The sequence below is a fragment of the Lethenteron reissneri genome, unplaced genomic scaffold (genome assembly GCF_015708825.2).
Source record: "Lethenteron reissneri isolate LAM-NWPU_2019-01 unplaced genomic scaffold, ASM1570882v1 scaffold_1205, whole genome shotgun sequence".
NCBI classification, from domain to species: domain Eukaryota; kingdom Metazoa; phylum Chordata; class Hyperoartia; order Petromyzontiformes; family Petromyzontidae; genus Lethenteron; species Lethenteron reissneri.
In genome coordinates this window covers 1-10,391 of record NW_026890899.1, presented here as the reverse complement: position 1 = coordinate 10,391, position 10,391 = coordinate 1, and the positions used below count along the sequence as shown (strand labels likewise).

At 51.7% G+C, this 10,391-nt stretch overlaps 1 pseudogene; it reads left to right on the top strand.

Moving 5' to 3' along the window:
• Positions 1-3,757: 3,757 nt before the first annotated feature.
• LOC133361710 (glutamate-rich WD repeat-containing protein 1-like) lies at positions 3,758-10,029 on the top strand (annotated as a pseudogene).
• Positions 10,030-10,391: the final 362 nt, after the last annotated feature.

Below are 10,391 nucleotides of genomic sequence, written 5' to 3'. Positions count from 1 at the left end.
CCTCCCTCTCCACCCTGTCCGCCCACTCTCCACCCACCCCCCAAACCTTTCTCACTCTCTACCCCTCTCTCTCACCCTCTCCACCCTGTCCCTCTCTCTCCACCCTCTCTCTCCACCCTGTCCGCTCACTCTCCACCCACCCACTCACCCACCCCCCAAACCTCTCACTCTCCCCGCCCTCTCCACCCTGTCCGCCCACTCTGTACCCACCCCCCAAACCTTTCTCACTCTCTAACCCCTCTCTCTCACCCTCTCTCCACCCTGTCCCTCTCTCCACTCCCTCTCCACCCTCTCCTCTCCACCCTGTCCGCTCACTCTCCACCCACCCACTCACCCACCCCCCAAACCTCTCACTCTCCCCGCCCTCTCCACCCTGTCCGCCAACTCTGTACCAACCCCCCAAACCCTTTCTCACTCTCTACCCCTCTCTCTCACCCTCTCTCCACCCTGTCCCCTCTCTCCACCCTCCTCTCTCCACCCTCCCTCTCCACCCTGTCCACCCCTCTCCACCCCTCTCCACCCTCTCTCTCCACCCTGTCCGCCCACTCTCCACTCACCCACCCCCAAACCTCTCTCTCTCACTCTCCCCTCTCTCCTGGTCTGCACCTCTCCCCGTGCCGCGCGGAGAATTCGCCTCGAGACAAACTGCGTAGACTCCCGAGAGAGAGAACACAATCTACACTCACCTCTTGCCCTCACTCACATCACCCTTCACTCACTCACCTTCACTTACTCCACCCTTCACCATCACTCCCCTTCACTCACTCACCTGCACTCACCCCTCACTCACTCTCCCCTCACTCCCTTCACGTTCCCTTCACCCTTCCATCACATCACCCTCTCACTCACTCCCCCCTCACTCACACCCTTCACTCCACTCACCCCTCACTCACCCTTCACTCACGTTCCCCCCCTCACCTCACCCTTCACTCACTCACCCTTCACCCACTCACCCTTCACCTCTCACTCCTCACCCCACTCACTCTCCCCTCACTTCACCCTTCACTCACTCACCCTTCACTCACTCACCCCTACTCACTCACCCCCTCACTCACCCTTCACTCACTCACTCACCCTACCTCACTCTCCCCTACCTCACCCTTCACTCACTCTCCCCTCACTCACTCTCCCCTCACTCTCCCCTCACTCACTCTCCCCTCACTCACCCTTCACTCACTCTCCCCCTCACTCACTCTCCCTACCTCACTCTCCTTTACTCACTCTCCCCTCACTCACTCTCCCCTCACTCACTCTCCCCTCACTCTCCCCTCACTCACTCTCCCCTCACTCACTCTCCCCTCACTCTCCCCCTACCTCACTCACTCTTCACTTCCCACTCTCCCCTCACTCTCCCCTCCTCACTCTCCTTTACTCACTCTCCCCTCACTCTCCCCTCACTCACTCTCCCCTACCTCATTCACTCACTCTTCACTTCCTCACTCTCCCCCCTCACTCTCCCCTTCCTCACTCTCCCCTACCTCACTCACTCTTCACTTCCTCCGCTCCCCTCACTCTCTCTCCCTCACTCACTCCCCTACCTCACTCTCCCCTACCTCACTCTCCTTCCTCACTCTCCCCTACCTCACTCTCCCCTACCTCACTCTTCACTTCCTCACTCTCCCCTACCTCACTCTCCCTCTACCTCACTCTCACTCCTCACTCTCCCTACCTCACTCTCCCTACCTCACTCTCCCCTACGTCATTCACTCTTCACTCCCTCAATCTCCCTCACTCTCCCCACACTCTCCCCTACCTCTCCCCCCCCCCCCCCCCCCTCACTGAGCGCTCTTCTAACCGAATGACAGCGCCCGTGATGGGTCACTGGCTGCGCGTCTGACTCGCGACTGACAACTCTGCTCCTCACGATGCATTCAACTCCAGCCCCGTGACCCACGCGGCGTGAGGAGGCCCTCATCCAGCAGTGGATTTCCAGAATGTCACCGTATTAGTTGATTGTTGAAGGTGGTTGCATTTGGTCAGGTGCAGCTTTTAAATTTCTGACCCACGCCACTGCTGATGAATGGGCCTCCGCTTAACGAGACAACGCTAGTAGTAGGCTTTTACCCTTTAAACTGGTACACAACTGACACCTTTATACAATGCATCATGTTTGCAATAACCACACACAAGCAGTCAAAATGCTAACAAAAAGAAAACAACTCTGATGATGATAATGATATGCACTGTTCTTGAAGTTGATTGGTCCACACCCGAGACAGCTTTCTTGAGCCTAGTCTCACATGGGTTGGACCAGATGACGCCAAAAGGCGTCAGTTTTTGTACCATTTGAAAGGGTAAAAACCTATTACTATATTTTGCCACTGTAAAGGAGGTCTCATAGTGTAAATTCTTACCCCGAGCTCTCAATACTCTGATAGTGCGCTGTTTTTTGAGTTAGTACGGCCTTTTGGCGTCATCTGGTCCAACACCATGTGAGCTAGGCTCTAAGGAAAGCTTTCTCGGGTGTGGACCAATCAACTTCAAGGACAGTGCCTATCATTACAATCATCAGAGTTGTTTTCTTTTTGTTAGCATTTGACGGCTTGTGTTTGTGGTTATTGCAAACATGATGCTTGTATAAAGGGTGTTAGTTTTTTTGTACAGTTTAAAGGGTAAAAAACCTACTACTATATTTTGCCACTGGTAAAGGAGGTCTCATAGTGAGACAACGCTACTCTTCAATTTCTCAGAAGAAGAGGGTGGGATTAATAATTATTGTTTGAGATAACTTCAGATGCAAAATGAAGTGCTATTTATCGGGAAACAGCTTTTTATAATTTCTCATCAGCTCACGCGGTAAACAAGTTCCGTTTCTCCACTCTTACCATCTCTTTTGGCCCAATCCATGTGCTATGAAGGAGAGCCATTGCCCGAAACGTCGACTATTATATTCTCCTCTCAGGCTCATACAAACACACACAGTAAAAAAGGTGGAGTTTTAATTACTCATCATCACATCACTAATTATTCATGTACCCTGCCAACGCAAACAGGTTTGTGTAATTACACATTAATTTTTTTTTTTTAAACCCCCCCACATTTTTTTCCATGACGAACGAAAATGAACTTTATATTTCGGTTGTAAAAGCTTATTTTTGTTTATACAGAGAACATAAATCATTTTTTAAAAATCTTTATTACCAATAAATGACATCATGACACCAGGGCTCAAGGCCACTCGTTAACATAACGCAGCACGCGCCATCTCCGCCGGTTGACTGCTGCACGTGAGGGCTTGATTACGCCACAGGGGGTTGATTTGACCATACTTCCCACGCTGGCAATTGCACATTTGAAGGCAGGGGAGCATAGGTGTGTGTATTACAACAATGTACAGGTGGATTTGTTCATCGCGTACGTGTGTATCGTACACGTCGTGCACTCCCACAAGCCAAGTGTGTTGGCTGATGGCTTCGTTTTTGACTCTCTATTACGTGGCGTGACTGACAGATTATATTCTCCCAACACAAGCACGCGAACGGGTTTGGGTCGCGCGCAGTTTACGAGTTGCCTGTCGCCGAGAGATTTCGTTTGGGCTCCACGAGCAAAGTCTTCCTCTTCCGGAAGACGTCTTCCCTGTTTACGGAAGCGTTACGATTCTAGAAGACGTATTCTTATTCTTGGTTCTTTCGGTAAAGTCACGTAGAAGGGAAACAATAAAATAAAAAATTTAAATAAAAATATTTTTTTATTTTGTTTCCCTTCTACGTGATACATTATTTTTTTTTATCGTTTCCCTTCTACGTGAATTTACCGAAAGAACCAAGAATATGAATCCCTGCAGTCACGAAAGCTTTACATCAAAATTTAAGACGTATTCTGTTTATAGAACACATCTTCCCTATTAAAGTGACAAGATTCCATACTCTGTGACTGACAGGCGCAAGGCAAGATTCCGTTTTGAGAAGTAAAACTTCCGATTCGAGAAGACTTCGTCTCTATTCCAGTAGATTTCTTCCGATCCAAGAAGCAAATCTTCCGATGATTCTTCGGAAGCAAAAAAAAATACTTCCGATTCAGGAAGACGGCCACGTGGCCGATAGCAGTAAACCACGCCCCCCCCCCCCCAAGTACTGACGTCACTTCTGGTCACGTGTGGCGAGTCCGAGGCAAGATGTCCGCGCCGGGCAGGGAACACGTGGAGGATGGTGGAGGAGGAGGAGGAGGAGGAGATGTCGGGCGAGGAAGAGGAGGAAGAAGAGGGCGAGGAGGAGATGGCAGAGGGTAGCGGGGTCGCAGCCCCGGGTGTACCTGCCCGGGCAGCCGCTCTCGGCGGGCGAGGAGTTGGTGCGCGACGACTCTGCTTACCACATGTACCACCAGGCGCAGACCGGTATGGGTACGGGACAGGGGTAGGGTTAGGGCTATAGTAGGGTGACTGTGGGGAGAGTTAGGCTGACAGGGTAGGGTCAGGTAGGGTTGGGAAGGGTCAGATTCGGTGACCCCCCCCCCCCTCAACTCTGCGAGCCGGGTCTGCAGAACGCGTGGCCCACTCCGTGTTGTCTCAGGGAAACTGAACTCCGGCCGCGGTGCTGAGCGGTGATGCAGAAATCAGGCAGGGCCCACTATAAAAAAAAACTTTCACAAAATAAAAGTTGGACTTTAGTGTGGGAAAGTAGGCCAAATACTCCGTAGAATTAAAACGTGGAGGCCCTGACATCAGCAGTAAAGTGAGCAAGATATTGTAGGGCTGCACTTTTACCTGTTTAAATATGTATGTATGGGGAGCGGTGGCGCAGTGGTATCGTGCGCGCAGCCAACACGAGTGACGATTTTTTGAACTGCGCATGGGCTTTCCCTAGATCGACTCGGCTTCAAATGAATACTCGTGCGGTGTGTAAAATATCGCCACTGGGGAGACAAAGGCGGTCGGGCGTGGTGCTGGCCTTAACAGCACTTGCCATGTCGGCCTTAACAGCACTTGCCCCAAAAATCTGATGAGGCTTTACGGGGGATTTTTATCTTGTATGGGTAAAGGGAGGTTGTAAGGAAAAAGTGGACAATTTTTCTCGGTGTCTCCGTGCCAATGATGACTTATTGTCCACCGGCTGATAGGACGTTTTGAAAACTAAGACGCACCACCCTAAGCTTGTGTCCGGTGCTAATGAGCTCGTACAAATCTGGTGATACACACACCTACCGAATTATACAATGGGCATCTTTCTTCCCATACCTGTTTCTTAACAATGCTACTGAAGTAATGCACTTTCGGAAGGAATGTTTAAACATTATTTTCTTTTCATGAGGAGGGATAGATATGCATAACTGTCAACCCATACGGCTTACCCGTATTCTTGTACAGGAAAATTGAGTTTTCAGGTCCATACGGCGTACAGCCGTTTCGATATGGGCAAAAAACATGTTTTTTTTTCATTTGTGTTTCTCCCATGTGATAGGACTTTGTAGGATGAACTTTGAGATTTATAAGGGCACTGAGTGACCAATAAGGTCTGAATTATTCTGTAAAAAAATTAACCCGTAAAAACAAAGTTTTTCACTATACATCCTTTATATGCGTGGCATCGGTTTTATTTTATTACTCATTTCTGTTTTTCTTGAGTAAGAGTTTCATTTTTATCACATTGGTATTTTAAATTAAATATGAAAATTATTTTTTCCTAAAAAGTGGAAAATTTAGCAAAATCTTTTTTCACGAAAATAAATTGTCACGCACGAGTCTGTGTGCAAAATGTCAGCTCGATTGGATCACGGGAAGTGGGTTAAAAAACGACCTAAAGATTTGCACGGTCGTAAGCGCGCAAGCAAGCAAGCAAGTGAACTTAATATAAAGGATTTAAAAAGTAGGCACAGATAAGGGGTTTACCGGTATGGATATGGAAAGGGGTGAATTGTCTGCTTATTTGTGCACCAACTTTTCCTTGAAAATGCAGGGGGGGGGGGTGAAGTGAATCTTATGATCGCGATAATATAGTTCAATTTTCAAGTTTATTCTGTCTTAACCAGGTAGAGAGAACTCAAGACCAGTACAGTCTCGTGAGCAAGTGTGACCTGGATCACAAACATTACAAAAGCAAAACAAACTAAAAATAGAGGAATGAAGCAGTCGCAGTCGGGGCAAAAACAATAACTGTGTTGGGTGGTTTCTCTCTCTCTCTCTGCGCAGGGGCCCCGTGTCTCAGCTTCGCGTTCATCCCCGACGAGCTGGGCGAGCAGCGCACAGACTTCCCCCTGACCATGTACCTGGTGGCTGGGACGCAGGCCGACACGGCGCAAGCCAACAGGTGCCTGGGCCTTCTGATGGTCGGCAGGAGCGTTGCAGCTGCCATTTCCTTACCACAGCAGCTACTGAGATCCTCATTCGTGCCTTAATCACACCCCCACTGGACGTTTGCAACTCTCATCCACAGCTTCCCCCAAATCCCTCGGCCTCAAACTCCAGACGATCCAAATGCCGCTGACCAATTCCTCACACCTGTAAATGAGACCACGTCATTCCAACACTCCCGATCCCTCCACTAGTTTACAATCCAATCCCGGATCAATATCAAGATCGCTCTCGCCGTTTTTAAGATCCATTGATTTTTCCCTACCTGCCTCTTTCTCTGCAGTTCTCCCCACACTCTCCTACATCTCCCCAATATATCTCACTCCGCTCCTCTCCACATCCTCTGCTCCAGCAACCAAGGCTTTCTACCAAAGCCCACAGTCAACCTTTGCATAGTGGGAGGTCACTCATTCTATTTTACTCTGCTTCGTGACGTTATGTATTAAGGACGGTCTTGTGTTCACATGCTCTTGAGATAGCTTTACCGATTTACAATTTAGTTTTTTTTATTTTGGTTGCAGACTCCTGTCCTAATGCATGTCCTCCCAGCAGTATACACAAGTACACGACAGCGTCGATCATAAGCTCACGTGTGGTAAGCTAAATGGTGGGTATTTCCACCTCTTACAAGATAGCTGGCCGGCATGAAAGAGTAAAAAAAGAATAACCCCTAGAGGGACTCTCTATAGCTCCCTCCAGTGGAGACCCCTGAGCCGGCAGTAGCGTGAGCATCAATGACGGAGTGTCACCTGTTCCCCGTGGCGATGGCCGTCCCGCTCCCAGGCTGCTCGTGATGAAGATGTCAAACCTGTTGGGCACTGGCCGCGGCCGCGGGAGGAGACTGCGGCGGAGGACGAGAGCAGCGACGACAGCGACGACGAGGACGCCAAACCACAGATGGACACGGCGCTCGTGCCACACTACGGTGCCATCAACCGCGTGCGGGTGAGCAGCGTGAGTGAGCGGTGTACTCTCAGGGTGAGCGGTGTGGCGAGAGCGAGCGGTGCGAGTGAGCTGTGTGGCGAGGGTGAGCGGGGACTCGGGCAAACAATCGATCAGTGGTGTTATGTTTGTAAATATGCGCCCGGTGCCCGTGGTGCAGGTGTCGCGTGTCGGTGGGGTGGCGCTGGCGGCTGTGTGGTCGGACAAGGGCCGCGTGGAGCTGTGGGACCTCCGGCCCCAGCTCGCCGCCGTCGAGTCTCCGCAGGCGCTCGTGAGCTTCGTGCGCGAGAAGCAGAACGAGCTGAGCCCCGTGTTCTCCTTCTCGGGGCACCTCGCCGAGGGCTTCGCGCTTGACTGGTCGCCCACCGTTCCCGGTGAGTGCTGCCCCCTCGCTCACCCGGGGTCACGCTTTCATTTAACCCGGTTTGTTGGGCATCAGGATAGCAAAACTTGGCAAAACCCCTGCCCCCCCCCCCCCCAAGAGTCTTAAGGTTTAGTGAGGCTCTCCTGTGTAAACGTGTAATAATGATAAATAATAATTTTAGCTTTCCAGCTAAAAAAGCTCTGTGCAGTGGGGAGCGCAACCAGTTCCTCGATTTCCTGACTTCCCTTTTCATGCTGTCCAGTCAAGGTTGACGGTGTTAATGTGTTAGCTCTGTTCAGACGGTTTTTCTGTTTGTCCATCGATCATCCTGTCTATAGCGGGGAGGGGGTCACAGTCGCTCCCTCCATTTCTTACCATTTCACTTCTTTGCAATGCTTTGCAGTTGAGGGGGAAATTCCACGAGTGCTCTCCTTCGGCACGGGCAGTCACATTAATCTCGTAAACATGATCCAAAGCAAGCAGAAAGTGTCAAGTTGTGTAGCCAATTGGGGCTTGCCCGTATAGAAAGCTGGTCAAATCGATTCAAGGATTTGCCGATCCTCGATCCCGTGACGAGTGTGGCTCTGATCCTAACTCACCGCTGCCATCCCCCCCACCGACCCCCAGGCCGCCTGCTGAGCGGGGACTGCAAGAAGAACATCCATCTGTGGAGCCCGCGGGACGACGGCTGGCACGTGGACCAGAGGCCCTACACGGGGCATACCAAGTCCGTGGAGGACCTACAGTGGTCTCCTAACGAGGCGACGGTAATTAGCGATCGCCTTGGCGATTTCTACCCTCACCTTCCCCCACCCCCCCCCCCCCCAGCCGCTCACTTCGTATTTACGCGCCGGGTGTCGGAATGCAAGTAGCGATTGTTTCAGTCTCGTTTGCTAATAACTTAAAACGTCACGTTTATTTCGTGTAACCAGGTGAGAATGTGAGAGGCTAAGATAGCAGTAACAACAGTGTGTCCGGCCCGCATCTTGCCGTTCTTGTCTTCGCGAGTTGACCGCGTTTGCCTCTCCCTCTGCTGCGTCGTCGCCGCCGCTGTGCAGGTGTTTGCGTCGTGCTCGGCGGATGCGTCGGTGCGCGTTTGGGACGTGCGCGCCGCCCCTGCCAAGGCGTGCATGCTCACTGCCGAGCACGCCCACGACGCCGACGTGAACGTGATCGGCTGGAACGGGCGTGAGCCCTTTCTGGTCTCCGGCGGAGACGACGCCCTCATCAAAGTCTGGGACCTGCGCCAGTTCCAGGTACCGGGGGGTGGGGGGGGCCCTTATGATGCCGCTCAGAGGTGCGCACGTTTGCCACTCATTGCAGAGGTTTTCACCCCCGGTTGGAATCCGGCAGGCCCACCCTGGTTATTGCTGCGATTATGATGCGCTGTCTGCTTCACAGCTGAAGTTTAGAATCCAAATTGGCCAAATTAGAAATGTTACCTGCAAATTACTCCATTGGGATTGCACGCGCAGCAGCGATCGTCGCCCCCTACTGACATCCCAGGTGCCGAGATAGCCTCTACCGCAACAGGGCACCCCCAGGGACAGCTGTCGCTAGGAGTGTCCTTTCAATTGTTTGAGATGACACGCAAGTCGCTCATCACGCGTGTGAAGTGCTCGGACGCCCCGGTGTAAAGGAGAGCACTCTATTGCAAACAAATTGTGATTAATGGACATCCCAGAAAAAAATATAACCGACCTGAAGTACAATGCGTCCTAAAAATACCGGGGCTAATTCAGTGCTGGGGCACCCCAGAATGTGATTTATTACAAAACTCCATGACTTCCATGAAGACCACATTTAGTCCATTGACAGCTGGCAAATCAACATCCATCTCCTCGCTGCTCTAAAGCTCGCGTTGCTCGCCGTGACGTCTTCAACCACCGTCTGCTGCGTTCTCCGATTTCATTGTCGTCCGAATCGTTTAGCAGAGTTCTGTGAATTAAATCTCAAGTATCGCACCTCTGGCGAGATGTGCACGGCGTGACGCACGACTCGTGCGGCGTGGAACATGCGATGTGACACGTGCACCCTCGTCACCCCCCCCCTCCCCCGTGCATGCGCACATGAGCAGAAGGGTGAGCCCGTGGCGAGTTTCAAGCAGCACACCGCCCCATCACATCGGTCGAGTGGCACCCGGGCGACAGCTCCGTGTTTGCGGCATCGGGCGCCGACGACCTCCTCACGCAGTGGGATCTCGGCGTCGAGAGCGACGCCGAGGCTGGTGGCGGCGACACCACCGGGGAGCTGGCCTCCATCCCCCCCCAGCTCCTCTTCATCCACCAGGGCCAGAGCGACATTAAGGAGTTGCACTGGCACCCGCAATGCCCCGGCGTCATCGCCAGCACGGCGCACAGCGGCTTCAACGTCTTCCGCACGGTCAGCGTCTAATAACCGCGAAGCGGTGACGGAGGAGACACCGGCTGAAACCTGCAGCCGCCGCAGTGGTTGGGGGAAAAATAAAAACAAGGAATGAACTCCGACTCTTTTGCACAGCTGGCCAGAAGAGCAGCGAGCGACTAGAATTATTATTCTGATATCTGAGAACTCGATTATTACATTTTTTTGTCCCCCCCCCTCCCCCCTCAGCCTCATTCCGATTGTGATATCGGCATCGTTTAATGGAGTCTCGGTGCCCCGTGCCATGGGCTAGAGAAGGGTCAACTGGAGAAGTAAACACAGGACTATTTCTGGAATCTCTTATCCACATGTGGGGGCACCCTGCTACAGTAAATTCCAACTTTATAATGTTTTATTCTCAGCTGGAGTTTAGCCAAATTGAAACGAAACAATTTC